The sequence below is a fragment of the Arachis hypogaea genome, chromosome 3 (assembly GCF_003086295.3).
Source record: "Arachis hypogaea cultivar Tifrunner chromosome 3, arahy.Tifrunner.gnm2.J5K5, whole genome shotgun sequence".
Taxonomy (NCBI): Eukaryota; Viridiplantae; Streptophyta; class Magnoliopsida; order Fabales; family Fabaceae; genus Arachis; species Arachis hypogaea.
Window position 1 is genome coordinate 18,032,410 of NC_092038.1, and position 21,170 is coordinate 18,053,579.

General features: G+C 37.0%; 1 non-coding gene across 1 annotated transcript; it reads left to right on the plus strand.

Annotated features, from left to right (window-relative positions):
- The first annotated feature begins 432 nt into the window (after positions 1–432).
- LOC112794035 (small nucleolar RNA R71) lies at positions 433–539 on the plus strand. The gene has a single exon (XR_003198717.1). It is a non-coding gene; the product is annotated as a small nucleolar RNA R71 (small nucleolar RNA).
- The last annotated feature ends 20,631 nt before the right edge of the window (positions 540–21,170 follow it).

Sequence of the window (21,170 nt, forward strand, 5' to 3'; positions counted from 1 at the left end):
AAATTATGAGTGGATGCCACCATGTTGTCTTCTTGTTGGAGCTGCGGGCATTCATCAGTATAATGGCTATAATTAGCACAGATTCTGCAAACTCTCTGTGGGACTAGCTGTTGGTTTTGCTGTGGTGGAGGAGGTTGAGCTTGCTGAGCTTGTTGTTGATTCATTTGCATCTGCTTCAGCAAGTTGGTCATCTCACATATACTCTGAGCTAGAGCCGTAGTCTCTTTGTTAGAGGATACTTCTGCAACGGCTTTTGAATGACCTTGTCTTTGCCTATGGTTCCTAGTAGATTCAGCTAAATCACTGATCAATTGCCATGCCTCATCAGTGGTCTTGTACTTCTTCATAGACCCATTGCTAGCACTTTCCAATGTGGTCTTATCTTGGGGCCTCATACCCTGTGTGATATAGCTGAGTAACACCATCTTATCAATTCTGTGGTGGGGGCATGCTTCCAGAAGATTATTGAAGCGCTCCCAGTATTCAAAGAGAGACTCATTGTCATCATGAACAATGGTTGAGATATCCTTCCTCAGTTTATCAGTAACTTCAGATGGAAAGAATTTCTCCAAAAACTCATTTCTGAGTGTATCCCAGTTGGATACGTTTGCTAGAGGTTGAGTGTAGTACCACTCTCTTGCTTTTCCCTCAAGAGAAAACGGGAAAGCTTTCAGCAAAATTGAAGTTTCATCAGTACCATCACGCCTGACAGTAGAACAGGCTGCCTGAAAATCTCTCAAGTGCTTGATGGGCTCTTGAGCAGGTAAGCCATGAAACTTGGGCATCAAATTTAGCAGTGCGGTCTTTATTTCGAAATCTGTAGCTACCGCTGGATGATGTGCTTGAAACGGTTGCATCATAAAATCAGGAGCTCCTTCCTCCTGGATGGTAACTCTCCTAGCTGCCATGTCTTCTGCACGTAAAATAACCGAATCAGTAGAACGGGGGCTAGTTTCTTCCTCAACTGACGGTTCAGATTTGTCCTCAGAGAGGACTAACCGACGCTTAGCTTGCCTTATCTGTGAAATAGTCCTTTCAATTTCAGGATCGAATATTGGCAAGTTGGGGTCAGGTAGTGAACGCGTCATTTGACGAAAGAAATACGCAGCTCATAGTAAAAACAATAAAATAAAATGCAAATAAATAAATTCTAATTAATAACTTTAGCACTCTATTGCAACTCTCCGGCAACGGCGCCAAAAATTGATGGAGCACTGGTGGACGAAATTGTGATCATCAATATTGGCTCTTTAGCATATACACAAAAACTATTATGTCTCTTGGTTAAATTCACAACTCCGTTCAACTAACCAGCAAGTGTACTGGGTCGTCCAAGTAATAAACCTTACGTGAGTAAGGGTCGATCCCACAGAGATTGTTGGTATGAAGCAAGCTATGGTCACCTTGTAAATCTCAGTCAGGCAGATTAAAATGGTTTATGGATTTCGAAAATAAAGATAAAAGAATAGATTAAATAAAAGGATAGAAGACTTATGCAGATTCATTGGTGGGAGTTTCAGATAAGCGAATGGAGATGCTGCATGGCTCAAGGACGCCTGCTCTCCTACTGCTTCTACTCAATCCTTCTTACTCCTTTCCATGGCAAGCTTTGTATAGGGGTTCACCATCAGCTGTGGCTACTTTCATCCTCTCGGGAAAATGATCCTATGCGGTTGTCAGTCGCACGGCTAATCGTCTGGAGGCATCACCCATGGTTGATGGCTACATCCCATCCTCGCAGTGAAAACTAATGCTCACGCACTCTATCACAGTACGGCTAATCACCGGTTGGTTCCCGCTCCTACTGGAATAGAATCCCTTGATTCTTTTGCGTCTGTCACTAACGCCCAGCAGGTTACAAGTTTGAAGCACGTCACAGTCATTTATTACCGGAATCCTACTCGGAATACCACAGACAAGGTTAGACTTTCCGGATTCCCAGGATCCTACTCGGAATACCACAGACAAGGTTAGACTTTCCGGATCCTCATAAATGCCGCCATCTATCTAGCTTATACCACGAAGATTCTGTTGGGGAATCTAAGAGATACACATTCAAGCTCTGTTGCATGTAGAACGGAAGTGGTTGTCAATCACGCGCGTTCATAAGTGAGAATGATAATGAGGGTAATCTAACTCATAACATTCATCATGTTCTTGGGTACGAATGAATATCTTGGAATAAGAATAAGAGAGATTTGAATAAAAGATAATAGAATTTCATTAATACTTGAGGTACAGCAGAGCTCCACACCCTTAATCTATGGTGTGCAGAAACTCCACCGTTGAAAATACATAAGCAAAAGAGGTTCAGGCATGGCCGAATGGCCAGCCCTCTCCAACGTGATCAATGATCTCCTAAGATGAAGAATAAAACAAAACTGAGACCAAAGATCAAACGTGGTCAAAAGACATCTAATACATTAGATAAATGTTCTATTTATAATAAACTAGCTCCTAGGGTTTACATGAGTAAGTAATTGATGCATAAATTCACTTCCGGGGCCCACTTGGTGTATGCTTGGGCTGAGCTTGATCAATCCACGAGCTGAGGCATTTCCTGGAGTTGAACTCCGAGTTATGACATGTTTTGGGCGTTCAACTCCGGATCATGACGTTTTTCTGGCGTTTAACTCTAGACAGCAGCTTGTACTTGGCGTTCAACGCCAAGTTACGTCGTCATTCTTCGAATAAAGTATGGACTATTATATATTGCTGGAAAGCCCTGGATGTCTACTTTCCAACGCCATTGAGAGCGCGCCAATTGGAGTTCTGTAGCTCTAGAAAATCCATTTCGAGTGCAGGGAGGTCAGATTCCAACAGCATCAGCAGTCCTTTTGTCAGCCTTCTTCAGAGTTTTGCTCAAATCCTTCAATTTCAGTCAGAATTTACCTGAAATCACAGAAAAACACACAAACTCATAGTAAAGTCCAGAAATGTGAATTTAACATAAAAACTAATGAAAACATCCCTAAAAGTAGCTCAAACGTACTAAAAACTATATAAAAACAATGCCAAAAAGCGTATAAATTATCCGCTCATCACAACACCAAACTTAAATTGTTGCTTGTCCCCAAGCAACTGAAAATCAATAGGGATAAAAAGAAGAGAATATACTATAAAGTCCAAAATATCAATGAATATTAATTTAATTACATGAGCGGGACTTGTAGCTTTTTGCTTCTGAACAGTTTTGGCATCTCACTTTTTCCTTTGAAGTTCAGAGTGATTGGCATCTCTAGGAACTTAGAATTTTGGATAGTGTTATTGACTTTCCTAGTTGAGCATGTTGATTCTTGAACACAGCTACTTATGAGTCTTGGCCGTGGCCCTAAGCACTTTGTCTTCCAGTATTACCACCGAATACACAAATGCCACAGACACATAACTGGGTGAACCTTTTCAGATTGTGACTCAGCTTTGCTAAAGTCCCCAGTTAGTGGTGTCCAGAGCTCTTAAGCACACTCTTTTGCTTTGGATCACGACTTTAACCACTCAGTCTCAAGCTTTTCACTTGGACCTTCATGACACAAGCACATGGTTAGGGACAGCTTGATTTAGCCGCTTAGGCCTGGATTTTAGTTCCTTGGGCCCTCCTATCCATTGATGCTCAAAGCCTTGGATCCTTTTTACCCTTGCCTTTTGGTTTTAAGGGCTATTGGCTTTTTCTACTGCTCCTTCTTTCTATTTTTTTTTCGCTACTTTTTTTTTTGAAAGCTTTTGCTTTTTCACTGCTTTTTCTTGCTTCAAGAATCAATTTCATGATTTTTTTCAGATCATCAATAACATTTCTCTTTGTTCATCATTCTTTCAAGAGCCAACAATTTTAACACTCATAAACAACAATATCAAAAGACATATGCACTGTTTAAGCATTCATTCAGAAAACAAAAAGTATTGTCACCACATCAATATAATTAAATTAAATTCAATAATAAATTCGAAATTTATGTACTTCTTGTTCTTTTGAATTAAAACATTTTTCATTTAAGAGAGGTGAAGGATTCATGGAATTATTCATAATCTTTAAGGCATGGTTACATACTAATGATCATGGAGTAAAGACACAAAACATAGATAGACACAATATTAAAAACGAAAACAGAAAGAAATAAAGAACAAGGAATGAATCCACCTTTAGTGGCGTCTTCTTCTTGAAGGTTCAATGGTGCTTTTTGAGCTCCTCTATATCTCTTCCTTGTTTCTGTTGAATGATTCCTAATATTTTTGGTGTTTCTACCCTTAGTTGCTTCCAATATTTGTGTGGAGGACAACTTATCCCCTGAGGTATCTCAGGGATCTCTTGATTTGCAGCCACATGTTCTAACCAACTGAGCTATTCCAGCTTATATATAAGTCTTTCCATCTCCCATGACTCAGAGGTGGAAGCTTTTTGTCTTCCCTTTGAGGTTTCTTTGGCTTTAGGTGCCATTAATGGTAATGGAAAAGCAAAAAAGCTATGCTTTTACCACACCAAACTTAAAATATTGCTCGCCCTCGAGCAAGAGAAGAAAGAAAAGAAGAAGAAGAATGAAAATGGAGGAGAGTGAGGGGAGATGGATTCGGCTATATGGGTGGGAAGGAGAAGTTGAATTGTAAAGGTAGGTGGGGTGTATGGGGAAGAGTGGATAAATGTGGGTAGTGAATGAAAAACAGAAGGGATGACCATGAATGGAGAGAGAGAGGGCGAGGTAGGTGGGGATCCTGTGGGGTCCACAGATCCTGAGGTGAAAAGAAATACCATTCCTTCACCATATAGGCATGTAAAATGCCTTCATGCATCATTCTGGCGTTCAAACGCCCATTGGTGCATGTTCTGGGCGTTCAACGCCCATGTAATGCATGTTTCTGGCGTTGAACGCCAGTTTCATGCTTGTTACTGGCGTTCAGCGCCAGTTTGTCCTCTCTGTGCACCATCCTGGCGTTTAACGCCAGGTTGTTGCTTGTTTTGGGCGTTCAGCGCCAGAATGGTGCTCTGTTCTGGCGTTGAACGCCGGCCAGATGCACCTTCTGGGCGTTGAACGCCAGCCCGTGCATCCTCCAGGGTGAAAATTTTTTTCTTCTGTTTTTGACTCTGTTTTTAATTTTTTTTTATTTTTTTCGTGACTCCTCATGATCATGTACCTAATTAAACACAAAAATAACAAAGAAACAAAATAAAATAAAATTAGATAAATAAAATTGGGTTGCCTCCCAACAAGCGCTTCTTTAATGTCAATAGCTTGACAGTGGCTCTCATGGAGCCACAAGGTGATCAGGTCAATGTTAGTGTGGTCCCAACACCAAACTTAGAGTTTGGATATGGGGTTTGAACACCAAACTTAGAGTTTGACTGTGTGGGCTCTTCTTGACTCTGAACTGAGAGATTCATGCTTACTCTCTTTTGTCACAGAGGGATGGCTATGTGCCTTGAACACAAGGTAGTCCCCATTCAATTGAAGGACTAACTCTCCTCTGTTGACATCTATCACAGCTTCTGCTGTGGCTAGGAAAGGTCTTCCTAGGATGATGCATTCATCATCTTCCTTCCTAGTGTCTAGGATTATGAAATCAGCAGGGATGTAAAGGCCTTCAACCTTTACTAAAACTTCCTCTACTATTCCATAAGCTTGCCTCATTGACTTATCTGCCAATTGTAATGAGAACAAAGCAGGTTGTACCTCAATGATCCCTAACTTCTCCATTGCAGAGAGTGGCATAAGATTTATCCCTGACCCTAGATCACATAGAGCTTTTTCAAAGCTCATGGTGCCTATGGTGCAAGGTATTAAGAACTTGCCAGGATCTTGTTTCTTTTGAGGTAGAGTTTTCTGAATCCAAGTATCTAGTTCATTAATGAGCAAGGGAGGTTCACTTTCCCAAGTCCCATTACCAAACAGCTTGGCATTCAGCTTCATGATAGCTCCTAAGTATTGAGCAACTTGCTCTCCAGTCACATCTTCATCCTCTTCAGAGGATGAATAGTCTTCAGAGCTCATGAATGGCAGAAGGAGGTTTAATGGAATCTCTATGGTCTTTAGATGAGCCTCAGATTCCTCAGGATCCTTAATAGGAGGCTCCTTCTTGCTTAAGGGGCGTCCCACGAGGTCTTCCTCACTAGGATTTTCGTCCTCCTCCTCCCCTATGCATTCGGCCACTTTGATTAAATCAATGGCCTTGCACTCTCCTTTTGGATTTTCTTCTGTATTGCTTGGGAGAGCACTGGGAGGAGTTTCAATAACTTTCTTACTCAGCTGGCCTACTTGTGCCTCCAAATTTCTAATGGAGGATCTTGTTTCATTCATGAAACTGAAAGTGTCCTTTGACAGATCAGAGACTATATTGGCTAAATTAGAAGTATTTTGTTCAGAGTTCTCTGTTTGTTGCTGAGAAGATGATGGATATGGCTTACTATTATTCAGCCTATTGCGTCCACCATTGTTAAAGCCTTGTTGAGGCTTTTGTTGATCCTTCCAGGAGAAATTTGGATGATTTCTCCATGATGGGTTATAGGTGTTTCCATATGGTTCACCCATGTAATTAACCTCTGCCATGGCAGGGTTCTCAGGATCATAAGCTTCTTCAGAAGCTGCCTCTCTAGTACTGTTGGATGCATGTTGCAATCCATTCAGATTTTGAGAGATCATGTTGACCTGTTGAGTCAACACTTTGTTCTGAGCCAATATGGCATTCAGAGTATCAATTTCAAGAACTCCTTTCTTCTGAGGTACCCCATTATTCACGGAATTCCTCTCAGAGGTATACATGAACTGGTTGTTTGCAACCATGTCAATGAGTTCTTGAGCCTCTTCAGGCGTTTTCTTCAGGTGAATAGATCCACCTGCAGAATGGTCTAGTGACATTTTCGAAAATTCAGAGAGACCATAATAGAATATATCTAACATGGTCCATTCTGAAAACATGTCAGATGGACATCTTTTGGTCAGCTGCTTGTATCTTTCCCAAGCTTCATAGAGGGATTCACCATCTTTTTGTTTGAAGGTTTGAACATCCACTCTCAGCTTGCTCAGCTTTTGAGGAGGAAAGAATTTATCCAAGAAGGCAGTGACCAGCTTATCCCAGGAGTCCAGGCTATCCTTAGGTTGTGAATCCAACCATATTCTAGCTCTGTCTCTTACAGCAAAAGGGAAAAGCATGAGTCTGTAGACTTCAGGATCAACTCCATTTGTCTTTACAGTCTCACAGATCTGCAAGAACTCAGTTAAGAACTGATAAGGATCTTCAGATGGAAGTCCATAAAACTTGCAGTTTTGTTGCATTAATGCAACTAGTTGAGGCTTAAGCTCAAAGTTATTGGCTCCAATGGCAGGAATGGAGATGCTTCTTCCATCAAACCTGGACGTTGGCTTTGTGAAGTCACCAAGCATTCTCCTTGCATTATTGTTATTATTATTTTCGGCTGCCATCTCCTTCTCTTGTTCGAAAATTTCTGAAAGGTTGTTTCTGGATTGTTGTAATTTAGCTTCTCTTAATTTTCTCTTCAGAGTCCTTTCAGGTTCTGGATCAACTTCAACAAGAGTGCCCTTTTCCCTGTTCCTGCTCATATGAAAGAGAAGAAAACAAGAAAAGATAGAGGAATCCTCTATGTCACAGTATAGAGATTCCTTTATGTTAGTAGAAGAAGATAGGGGTATAAGAAAGAAGAAGGATGGATTTGTAGATGAAGAGAGGTGAAGAGAAGTGTTAGTAATTAAATAATTAAATAGAAGAAGAAAAGAGAAGAGAAATTTTGAAAATAATTTTTGAAAAAGAGTTAGTGATTTTCGAAAATTAAAGATTAAATATAATTGAAATTAAAATTTAGAACAATTAATTAATTAAAAAGAATTTTTGAAAAGAGAGAGAGATATTTTCGAAAATTAGAGAGGGAAAAGTAGTTAGGTGATTTTGAAAAAGATAGGAAACAAACAAAAAGTTAGTTAGTTGATTGAAAAAGATTTGAAATTAAATTTTGAAAAAGATAAGAGGATAAGAAGTTAGATAAGATATTTTGAAATTAAATTTTGAAAAAGATAAAAAAATTTTTTGAAAAAGATAAGATAAAAGATTAAAAGAAATATTTGAAAAAGATATTTGAAAAAGATTTAATTTTTAAAATTACTTAACTAACAAGAAACTACAAGATAGGATTCTAGAATTTAAAGATTGAACCTTTCTTAACAAGAAAGTAACAAACTTCAAATTTTTGAACCAATCACATTAATTGTTAGCTTAATTTTTGAAAAAATGATATAAAAGATAAGAAAAAGATTTTTGAAAATTAATTTTTAAAATTTTCGAAAATAATAAAAAAAAATGAAAAAGATATGATTTTTGAAAAAGATTTTGAAAAGATAAGATTTTTAAAATTGAAATTTTGACTTGACTTGTAAGAAACAACTAATTTTGAAAATTTTTGACCAAGTCAACCCAAAATTTCGAAAATTTGGAGGGAAATAAGGAAAAGATATTTTTTTGATTTTTTGAATTTTTAATTATGAGAGAGAAAAACAACAAAAATATTCAATGCATGAAATTTTTAGATCAAAACAATGAATGCATGCAAGAATGTTATGAATGTCAAGATGAACACCAAGAACACTTTGAAGATCATGATGAACATCAAGAACATAATTTTGAAAAATTTTTGATGCAAAGAAAACATGCAAGACACCAAACTTAAAAATCTTTAATGCATGGAAAATATGAATGCAAAAATGCACATGAAAAACAACAAAAGACACAAAACAAGAAATCATCAAGATCAAACAAGAAGACTTATCAAGAACAACTTGAAGATCATGAAGAACACTATGGGATTTTCGAAAAAATGCAAGAAAAATTTTAAAAGCATGCAATTGACACCAAACTTAAAAATTAACACAAGACTCAAACAAGAAACACAAAATATTTTTGATTTTTATGATTTTCTAATTTTTTTGTATTTTTATTAATTTTTTCGAAAATACTTTTTGGAAAAACGAAAAATAAAAGAAAAATTTTTGAAAAAGATTTTTGAAAAGAAAATTACCTAATCTGAGCAACAAGATGAACCGTCAGTTGTCCATACTCGAACAATCCCCGGCAACGGCGCCAAAAACTTGGTGGACGAAATTGTGATCATCAATATTGGCTCTTTAGCATATACACAAAAACTATTGTGTCTCTTGGTTAAATTCACAACTCCGTTCAACTAACCAGCAAGTGTACTGGGTCGTCCAAGTAATAAACCTTACGTGAGTAAGGGTCGATCCCACAGAGATTGTTGGTATGAAGCAAGCTATGGTCACCTTGTAAATCTCAGTCAGGCAGATTAAAATGGTTTATGGATTTCGAAAATAAAGATAAAAAAATAGATTAAATAAAAGGATAGAAGACTTATGCAGATTCATTGGTGGGAGTTTCAGATAAGCGAATGGAGATGCTGCATGGCTCAAGGACGCCTGCTCTCCTACTGCTTCTACTCAATCCTTCTTACTCCTTTCCATGGCAAGCTTTGTATAGGGGTTCACCATCATCTGTGGCTACTTTCATCCTCTCGGGAAAATGATCCTATGCGGTTGTCAGTCGCACGGCTAATCGTCTGGAGGCATCACCCATGGTTGATGGCTACATCCCATCCTCGCAGTGAAAACTAATGCTCACGCACTCTGTCACAGTACGGCTAATCACCGGTTGGTTCCCGCTCCTACTGGAATAGAATCCCTTGATTCTTTTGCGTCTGTCACTAACGCCCAGCAGGTTACAAGTTTGAAGCACGTCACAGTCATTTATTACCAGAATCCTACTCGGAATACCACAGACAAGGTTAGACTTTCCGGATTCCCAGGATCCTACTCGGAATACCACAGACAAGGTTAGACTTTCCGGATCCTCATAAATGCCGCCATCTATCTAGCTTATACCACGAAGATTCTGTTGGGGAATCTAAGAGATACACATTCAAGCTCTGTTGCATGTAGAACGGAAGTGGTTGTCAATCACGCGCGTTCATAAGTGAGAATGATAATGAGGGTAATCTAACTCATAACATTCATCATGTTCTTGGGTACGAATGAATATCTTGGAATAAGAATAAGAGAGATTTGAATAAAAGATAATAGAATTTCATTAATACTTGAGGTACAGCAGAGCTCCACACCCTTAATCTATGGTGTGCAGAAACTCCACCGTTGAAAATACATAAGCAAAAGAGGTTCAGGCATGGCCGAATGGCCAGCCCTCTCCAACGTGATCAATGATCTCCTAAGATGAAGAATAAAACAAAACTGAGACCAAAGATCAAACGTGGTCAAAAGACATCTAATACATTAGATAAATGTTCTATTTATAATAAACTAGCTCCTAGGGTTTACATGAGTAAGTAATTGATGCATAAATTCACTTCCGGGGCCCACTTGGTGTATGCTTGGGCTGAGCTTGATCAATCCACGAGCTGAGGCATTTCCTGGAGTTGAACTCCGAGTTATGACATGTTTTGGGCGTTCAACTCCGGATCATGACGTTTTTCTGGCGTTTAACTCCAGACAGCAGCTTGTACTTGGCGTTCAACGCCAAGTTACATCGTCATTCTTCGAATAAAGTATGGACTATTATATATTGCTGGAAAGCCCTGGATGTCTACTTTCCAACACCGTTGAGAGCGCGCCAATTGAAGTTCTGTAGCTCCAGAAAATCCATTTCGAGTGCAGGGAGGTCAGATTCCAACAGCATCAGCAGTCCTTTTTTCAGCCTTCTTCAGAGTTTTGCTCAAATCCTTCAATTTCAGTCAGAATTTACCTGAAATCACAGAAAAACACACAAACTCATAGTAAAGTCCAGAAATGTGAATTTAACATAAAAACTAATGAAAACATCCCTAAAAGTAGCTCAAACTTACTAAAAACTATATAAAAACAATGCCAAAAAGCGTATAAATTATCCGCTCATCAAGCACAGAAAGTGGTGAATTAAAAATTATTAAATTAATTACATTGCCAGTATAGTTCTTAACTCACCGAAAATCTGCCTATCAATTTAAAAATATGTCACAGAGAATTTAAATTAAAAATTACTGGGAGTTTGAGTCCCAGGTCGTCTCCCAACAAGTTGCAGGAAAGTGTGCTATTTTATTAATTAGATGTTTCCAAAAAGTTGAGTTAAGTAGATGGAAAATTAAATTGAGGAAATTTGAATAATATAAATAAAAGCCTTGACTGGGAGTTGATTAGTTGGAATCTCTATTATTGATGGAGTGATTTTAGGATTAATTTATAATTAATGGTTGTTCTGTTTAGCTATCCTTTACTAGGTAAAGGAAAGTCAAACAAGTTGGAATGATAAATCTGTTCACGAGTTGCAACCCACTTAGTTCAAAGGGATTAGTGTTATTGACAAGATAGCAATCCAACAGTTAACCCAATTACAAATTCTCTTTCAATCCTTCCAACTCAAGAGTTCCTTTCAATCAACTCCCCATCAAGTGAGGGGAACTACTCGCTCATTGTAAATAATAAATCCATAACATATGAAAGGGAATTAAAAGAAGACATGATTATTGGAAGGTAAAATGGATTAAAATGAAAGAAATAATTCTTGTATTAAATAATCATAAAAGTATTCAAATGACAAAATTGAACAAAGCAAAGAACATGGAAGAAATAAACCAAGTTAAGAGAACGAACTAGAATGACGAAGTCTTGATGAGGAAATAACTCTTCTCAATGTTCCAATGTTAAGACCAATTGAAAATTAAATTCTAAAACCTAAAGAGAAAAACCTAGAGGAGGAGTGAAAACTAGATCTAAAACTGAAAACTGTGTAGAATGAATGTTGTGTTCTGTTTCTGCATGTTCTCTGGCTCTAGTATGCTGTTTCGGGCTGAAAACTGGGTCGAAATCAGGTACAAAATTGCCCCCAGCGAATTCTGCAGATTATGCAGATCGCACATGTCATGCGATCGCGTCACCCATGCGGACGCGTCACTCGCGCTTTTCCATGCCACGTGTCCGCGTCATTCACGCTACCGCGTCGCTTGAGCTTTTCCAATTCGCGCGGCCGCGTGAGCCAGGCGGCCGCGTCACTGTGATTTGCTCCCCCTTCGCACGGTCGCGTGAGCCATGCGACCGCGTCACTTCTCGCTGGTTATCTCCTCAAATTCTTGTGTTCCTTCCATTTTTGCCAGCTTCTTTTCCAATCTCCCATTCATTCATGCCCTGTAAAGCCTGAAACACTCAACACACAGATCACGGCATCGAATGGAATAAATGAAAATTAAAAATACATAATTAAAGTCTCTAAGAAGCGGTTTTCAACCATGTAATAAATTCAGGAAGGAAATCTAAATGCATGCTAATTTAATGAATAAGTGGGTAAGGATCATGATAAAACCACACAATTAAACACAATATAAACCATAAAATAGTGGTTTATCAACCACCACCTCTCTATCCATATCAAGAACCATCATTTTTCTACCCATATCAAGAGCCACCATCTCCTTATTCATACCAAGAACCATCATCTTTTTACTCTTATCAAGAATTATCATCTCTTTCTTATTCATATCAAGAGCCACAATCTCCTTATTCATATCAAGAACCATCATCTCTTGAGCTTCTCATGAAAGAATTCATACATGATATGAGGATGAGTGTCAAAAATATAGAGAAATATGTGGAGTTGATTATCAAGCCCCAGGAAGAGGAACAAGCAAATTCCTTCCCAAAAAATACAATGCAAGATCCTATGGAAGAAAGTGAGGAAAGCAATCAAAGAAGTTCATACTCCAATGAATTAGAGAACTCTCCATCCTCACACATGGAAGAAGAGGAAGATGCACAAAAAAAGAAGAAAGATGCACAAACAAAGGACGTTGTAAGGGATGAAAACAATTATGGGAATCTACACTCCAATAAAGTAGAGAGTGGCATAGAGGGTGAGTTTATTGAACCACCAATTCAAAAAGTTCTTAATGAAGGGTACACTCCAACCATCACAGAACACCTAAATTTTGAAATAAAAAAAGTGAAGGCAACCAAGGAAAGAACTGAAAAGGGGATTGTGACCAAGAAACAGAAGAAAATATCCATGAAAAAGAGAAGTTCAGCAAAAAATAATCCAACCTCCACCCTAACAAGCAAGGTGAATCAAGCTAACCACAATAAAAGAAAGCTTGTTAGGAGGAATTTATATCAGGGGGCACTAATTTTCACCTCTCCCCCCTTGGAGACATTTCTTTTAACCAAGTGGAAGAAGAGGAAGAAGATTCAACAATCAAGTGTCAATCTAGTGACATTAAAGTAGTGCTTGTTGGGAGGCAACCAAACTACTAGTATCCTTGGTTTTGCAGTTGCTTTGGTTTTAATTTTATAGTTATTTTGATTTTAGCATTATAGTTATTTTAGTTTTGGTTTTAAATTACTTTATCTCAATTTTTTTAGAATTTTTCTTGTTTTACATGTGTTTTGGTCATGAAGAGTGATTAGAACAGGAACAGGAGCAATTAAAAGGGATTTTTGACACCCTGGAATTTTTCTTTGCTTGGGGACAAGCAAACTTTTAAGTTTGGTGTTGTAGAGTGTACTCTCTGTTTACCTTATCATCAGCGGCACCATGGGGAGATGAATGTTCTTCATGGAGGAGCACAGCCGGAGGAATGAGATGGCTACCAGTATAACTGAGGTGGTTGAGTTCCTTTCATTTTATTTTCCCTTCCGTTCTTATTTTGTTGTCTTCCATTTTCTATTGCTTTGATTGCCTGCATGATCTTTAGTACTTTCAGTTCTTAGATTTAGTTTCATTCTGTTATTTGCTTTTAGTTAAAAAAAATTTTGTCTCATGTACCGCTCACTGAGCTTGAATCCAAAAAGAAAAGAAAAGAAGTGACGTATTGCATGAGAAATTGAGTTTATATTTAAGAGTAGTCTTATTTACTTAAATGTGGTAGTATTATTTATGATTCTGAATGCATGATATGAACAGTGCATAGTTGAATTTGAATCAAAGGATGTTGGTGCATAAGGAATAGGAATTTAGAGAACTATTATGAATTCTCTGAATTAAACCTCCACTTAATCCTTGAAGCAAAAGAAACAGCAAAAGAAAAATAAAAGCAAGGTCCAAGGCTCTGAGCATTAATGACTAGGAAGGTCAGACATGATTAATGTAACATCCTACCGCACAAAGCCTTATGCTTAAGTCATAAAACAGAGGTAGCGAGGTATTACGACCTCTAAAAATAAAATTTAGTATATATAGTAGTGTGAAAAATGTTTATAACTAGGAGTCTTTGAAGAAAATGATAAGACAAAATCGTTAAATTGAAAAGCGCGACACTCCGATTGATAACGTAACGAAACAAATAAAGGATAAGCTAACACGAGCATATAAACAAGAGAGTGAAAAAAATACGGATATCCAAAAATCAAGACCCAGCTTGCGAAGATAACCGGTCCGAGCATAGAAGTTTACATATATATGTAAAGTAAGGAATCCAAAAGAAACCCAAAAGACAAGTTACAGAACCTGTTTTCCAAAACAACTTCTAAGAGGAGTAAAAATAGTATATATGTATATAGTGGAGATAATAAGTATTTAAGAAAGTACATAAAACCAAAATAAAGTCCCGAGAGCTAAGGATCTTCGCAAATCCAGAAGTCTCCAGCATGCCTCAGCGAGGAGCCTCACGTCCTGCATCTAAAAATCACAAAATCCACATGGGTGAGACCAGAGGTTCTCAGTATGGTAACAGTGTCTACATATCTAACATGTAATTTCCTGGAAAAGGTGAAGGCAATCCTAGAACTTCCAATAGATGTGATATTTTTATTATAATTACAATAATAAATTGGGTCTTGTTAAGATAATTAAATGCTACTATCTCACATTATTACTGGCAGATTTCTTACTTAATATGTATAAAATAAAATTAAATAATTCTTATGTTTGGAAAAAAAATTAATTTTTTTATTTTGATTTAAATATTTAGGCTTCAATTTTTTAATTAAATATACTATTTCTAAGAACAACTTATTAAATAAATTGATTTAGTTAAAAAAGAAGAAGTACTACTTACATTATAATGAATTTTTTACAATTTTATCCTTAAATTTTATAAAACTGGCTGCTTTTACTATGGACAAATTCTTCTGCTAAAAACTCTGTCTTAATTTTTAAAAGTTCAATAATTTTTTATTGTGGATGAATTTTTCTGTCACTCTTACAATTGATAAATCCTTTTGTTATCTACTCAGAAATATTTTGTTGATTTGATGAATGTGTTAAATTTTTTATCAAACAATTAAATCAATTGACTTCTTTCTCTCTCATATATATATATATATATATATATATATATATATATATATATATATATATATATATATATATATATATATATATATATAATAAACCTAATATGATATTTTTATTATGATGGCAATAATAATTTGGGTTCTCTTAAGGTAATTAAATGTTGGTATTTTATATTATTGGTAGATTTTTTTTACCTAATATTATAAAATAAAGTTAAAATAGTTCTTGTAACACCCTACCACATAGAGCTTTACGTTTAAGCCGTAAAACAGAGGTAGTGTGGTATTACGACCTCTAAAATAAAATATATACATAATAATACTGAATGGGATACAGTATACGTGGAGCCTTGAAAAATGGATAAAGCAAAATCGCGAAGATAAAAAGCGCAACACTCAAAAAATGTGGTTACTTGGGTGAGAAGAAATCTAAAGTTTATAGGCATCACCAAATAGGAAACAGAAACAGAGAGGCAAAAAAGCGATTTAACAAGCTCCTAACTCAGCCTACGAAACTAAGGCTGGCTGGAGAATATTTATATACATAATATGCAGCCTTAAATCCAAAGGAACATATTTAAAAGCCCTAGTTATCCGCAAAACAATAGCAAAATAGTAATATACAAATGAGGAGAGTCTAATATATATATATATATATATATATATATATATATATATATATATATATATATATATATATATATATATATATATATATCAAAAGTAGGGCTCCAAAATACTCCACTTCGCCGTAGAAAATCAGATGCCTAGCGGGTGCCTCTCGACCTACATATGAAAACAACAACATAGGATGGGATGAAAACCGAAGGTTCTCAGCATGGTAGAGGTGCCACGCACATAATATATAAGGTCTTGGGAATGCCAGAGGCAATCTTAGAACGCTGACACTCAAATTATAAAGCTTAAAGAACTAAAAACAGAAGCCATAAATAGGTGGTCGTCTAAAGGTTCTTAACCTAACCAAATTTAACCTGCACATTAATCTTTTCCCCTTTCCTCCATTCCTCCGTCTCCTATGAATTGCACAGACAGACAAGCAAAGCAAGGCAAACACAAGTAGTTCACAAATAATACAGATAGCAATTATAACAAATAACAGAATATAATCACGTAGGCAATCCCAAATAATTCACGAGCAAGCAATTTAAATAATATGCACATGATGCATGCATGTCCTATGGCTATTGATATCAATTGTCGGTTACGTAGCCATCCCGACATATCCTCAAGCTCAAAAATACACCATGGGGAGAATCCCTAACCTGACATGGGGAAGAAAACACCTCAAGCTCAATAACATCTATGGGAAGAGTCCCAAGCTGACATGGGGAGAAGAGACAACACCCCAAGTTGACATGAGAAAAATAATACCCCAAGCTCAATAATTTCTCAATTCTTAGCTCACATATGCATCTCTGGCATACTCGCAACATTATCGCATTTCCTCAATAAATCATAATCACTTAATTATGGTTCACATATATTTTATTATTCTTAAATAATTAATATCATCAATTCTCTCATACACCATTCTCAATTTTCCATTACTCACTTAACTGCCTCATATACCACTTTTGTCATCTTATCATTTCAAGTACCATCTCCTCCGATCATTAATAATCTTCCTTCAATTCTAAGTTACCTCTCCTTCCTAACTTCATCTCTAAGTTACCCCAATTTCCTAATTCTAACTTCTTACTAGGCTAATAATTATAATCTATAGCTAAAAGAGTGAAAACAAAGGTTTGAAGGTTCAAAATTAAGTTTTAAAACACAAAACTTCTTTGCTGAAAATAGTGGTCACGCGTACGCGTGGAAATGCACTACCGAAATATCATGCGTACGCATGCAAACCAGGCAGTAGCATTTGTCCATGAAGGGGGTATATGCATACGCAAAATATTCCATGTCACGCGTACGTGTGGAAATGCATTTTCCCAAAAATTTCACTAAGTTACAAAAGCTGCAGAATTTTAGTTTTTAACCTTAAACTTCTGACATGCATAACTTTTTCGTTTTAAATCATTTTTCATTCATTCTTTGAACGGTGTAAGCTTCACGGACTCAATTTTCACATAAAATAAGATTAAAACCATTTGAGGGTCCGGAAGCCAAGTTATGGCTCGCCAAAGTTCGGCCAAAAACTAATTTTTCCCAAAAAGTTTCCAACCTCAATTTTCACTAAACCAAACACAAATTATACTTTCATCACATACATCCAACATAGCCACACACTATTTATTCTACCAAAGTCATCCATAACCTGCTTCAATCAATTATACATCCATATATACATAATCGTATACCAAAATTTCATAATTTTAATTACAACAATCACAATACACCACCACAATTCATAATCATTTCTTCTCCCAAATCACAAGCATCATTAGTTCATCACTTAGTAGTCCAACTTCAATATCAACCATTAAACCAAAACTCAACATTTACCATAAAGCACTAATCAATTTACATGCTCATACATTCATTCCTATCTTATAGTCAACTAGCCTAAGTCTTCACAGAATATTATATATTATATACATGAAATCTAAACCATATTCACATATTTCCTGAGACAACTCACCAATGCCCTTTGCCCCAAACATAGCCCAAGGTTCAAGAACTCACCAAAGCACAAGTACTCGACCTCCACCAAGATTCTAATGTCCACAATTTCAATCTCCAATTACATATACACAATCTAATACATATATACAACATATATACACCTAAATTCAATACCCAATACATAAATTCAAGAAATTAACTAGGGTTGAAGATCCTTACTATACCCACAGACCAAACGGACCAAACCTAACAAGTTCTGCAAGCTAGATTGAATCTAAAGTACCAAAACCAACAAAATCTCAACACTACTTACATAAATCTCGAAAATCATAGGGATTGAGAGGCTGCGATAAAAAGTGAGACTTACCTATAAAATTGTTCCGGTAGAATTGTAGAGCTCGACGCAGTGGTCACGTCGCCACAAATGGTGCGGCGATCGGAGCTCAGAGTGGAGAGATATGAAGGGTTGAAGTGGAGGTTAGGGTTTGAAAGCTCTCTTTTCCCCCTTCCCTAATGTTTGCTGCATGGATGATGAGAAGGGAGGAAGGGGAAGCTGAGTTCACTTAGAGACATTGGGCTGAATTGGGCCTTGGGCCCATTTTGGGTCCGGTTCAATAGGTTCGGCCTGTTTGGCCCAATCTTAGACCGAATTCTTTAAAATTAGTATAAAAAATCTCATTTTAATTAGCTCTATCCTATTTTACTATTAAATTTGCATTTCTAATTTTCTTTATTAAAATTTAATTTATTGACTAATTATGTGCTAATTTAGCGGAGCTTACAGTTCTTATTTTTGAAAAAATATAAATGTTTCTTCTTTTGATTTAAATATTTAGATTTCAATCTCTTTAATTAATATATTACTTCTAAAAACAACTTATTATTTGATTTGACAATATATGTATATATTGTTGATCCACTACAAGAGAAATGGGATTTAGCAGCAGAAAATTAAAAGTGTTTTTTCAAAACGCTGCAAATCAACTGAGTTATTGGGTTCTTGTTACGTAATCAGGCTCTATTCCAATTGATCCGATTTGGTGGCTGTTTTGGGCCCCAACCACAGCAAATAACCTTCGGGGGGGAGGGGGCAATCGAGGTTTATTTCATTAAAATACCCTAACCAAAATATTTCGGCTTCATTAACCTTCACCCTTTTCACGCGAATCCTAGCAGAGCAAAGGCGCCAATCATTGGTCTCCTTTATTTTCTTTCTTCCTAATGATTCAGCCATTCAATCATTGGATCAAGATTGTTGGAATGAGTAGTTTGTTCAAGCTGAAATTGATATTGGGCCATATTTCTTTTCTTATCTTCTTTGTTCAGATTACTTGCTTTCATAGCCATTCATCATATGATATGAGTGCTTTGTTTGAATCATATTGGACCAGATGTAATATGGGCTTGTTTTTCATGTTTCTTGGGTCAATGTGAATTAATTAATTTCATGTATACTAAACAAAACACATCACACAAACAATTGGATAATAGCCGAATAATGTTTAGTCATCATCTTAATCATAGTTTAGTTCTCTAAACTCAACAACTACTATAGATGTAACTACTACCACCAACATTTTTGTTACTACTTCTACTGCAAGAACAACCATGACATCTGCCTCTATCTCTACTGCCAGAGCTACTACTGTTGCTCCAGGTGAAACCTTTGCTACTCCCGCTTCTTCGTCCTAGGAGGGTGATGACGACGTTCACGTCGTAGGTCCTTGGTGCACGAAATTGTGATCATCAATGGCGCCATCAACATGGTACGCTCAATTGCAATCTCAACTCTTTATCACAACTTCGCACAACTAACCAGCAAGTGCACTGGGTCGTCCAAGTAATAAACCTTACGCGAGTAAGGGTCGATCCCACGGAGATTGTTGGTATGAAGCAAGCTATGGTCATCTTGTAAATCTTAGTCAGGCAGATTCAAATGGTTATGAATGATTTATGAATAAAGCATAAAACAAGGATAGAGATACTTATGTAATTCAATGGTGAGAACTTCAGATAAGCGTATGGAGATGCTTTGTCCCTTCCGTCTCTCTGCTTTCCTACTGTCTTCATCCAATCCTTCTTACTCCTTTCCATGGCAAGCTGTATGTTGGGCATCACCGTTGTCAGTGGCTACAATCCCATCCTCTCAGTGAAAATGTTCAACGCACCCTGTCACGGCACGACTAATCATCTGTCGGTCCTCAATCAGGTTGGAATAGAATCCATTGATTCTTTTGCGTCTGTCACTAACGCCCAGCCTTCAGGAGTTTGAAGCTCGTCACAGTCATTCAATCATTGAATCCTACTCAGAATACCACAGACAAGGTTTAGACCTTCCGGATTCTCTTGAATGCCGCCATCAATTCTAGCTTATACCACGAAGATTCTGATTAAGGAATCCAAGAAATAAACATTCAAGCCTTGTTTGCTTGTAGAACGGGAGTGGTTGTCAGGCACGCATTCATAAGTGAGAATGATGATGAGCGTCACATAATCATCACATTCATCATGTTCTTGGGTATGAATGAATACCTTAGAATAAGAACAAGCTGAATTGAATAGAAGAACAATAGTAATTGCATTAATACTCGAGGTACAGCAGAGCTCCACACCTTAATCTATGGTGTGTAGAAACTCTACCGTTGAAAATACATAAGAACAAGGTCTAGGCATGGCCGTGAGGCCAGCCCCACGATCTAAGATAGCATAAAACTACTCAAAGATAGCTACCAAGATGATCTAAGAACTAGACGTCCAAAGATGATCCTAAGATCGAAAATGATCAAAAGATGTCAAAATACAATAGCAAAAGGTCCTATATGTAGATAACTAGTAGCCTAGGGTTTACAGAAATGAGTAAATGACATAAAAATCCACTTCCGGACCCACTTGGTGTGTGCTTGGGCTGAGCATTGAAGCTTTCATGTGTAGAGAGTTTTCTTGGAGTTAAATGCCAGCTTTTGTGCCATTTTGGGTGTTTAACTCCCATTCTTGTGCCAGTTCCGGCGTTTAACGCCGGGCAGTTTTGAGCTGATTTGGAACGCCAGTTTGGGCCATCAAATCTTGGGCAAAGTATGGACTATTATACATTGCTGGAAAGCCCAGGAAATCCACTTCGAGTGCAGGGAGGTCAGAATCCAACAGCATCTGCAGCCCTTTTTAGTCTCTGAATCAGATTTTTGCTCAGGTCCCTCAATTTCAGCCAGAAAATACCTGAAATCACAGAAAAACACACAAACTCATAGTAAAGTCCAGAGAAGTGAATTTTAACTAAAAACTAATAAAAATATAATAAAAACTAACTAA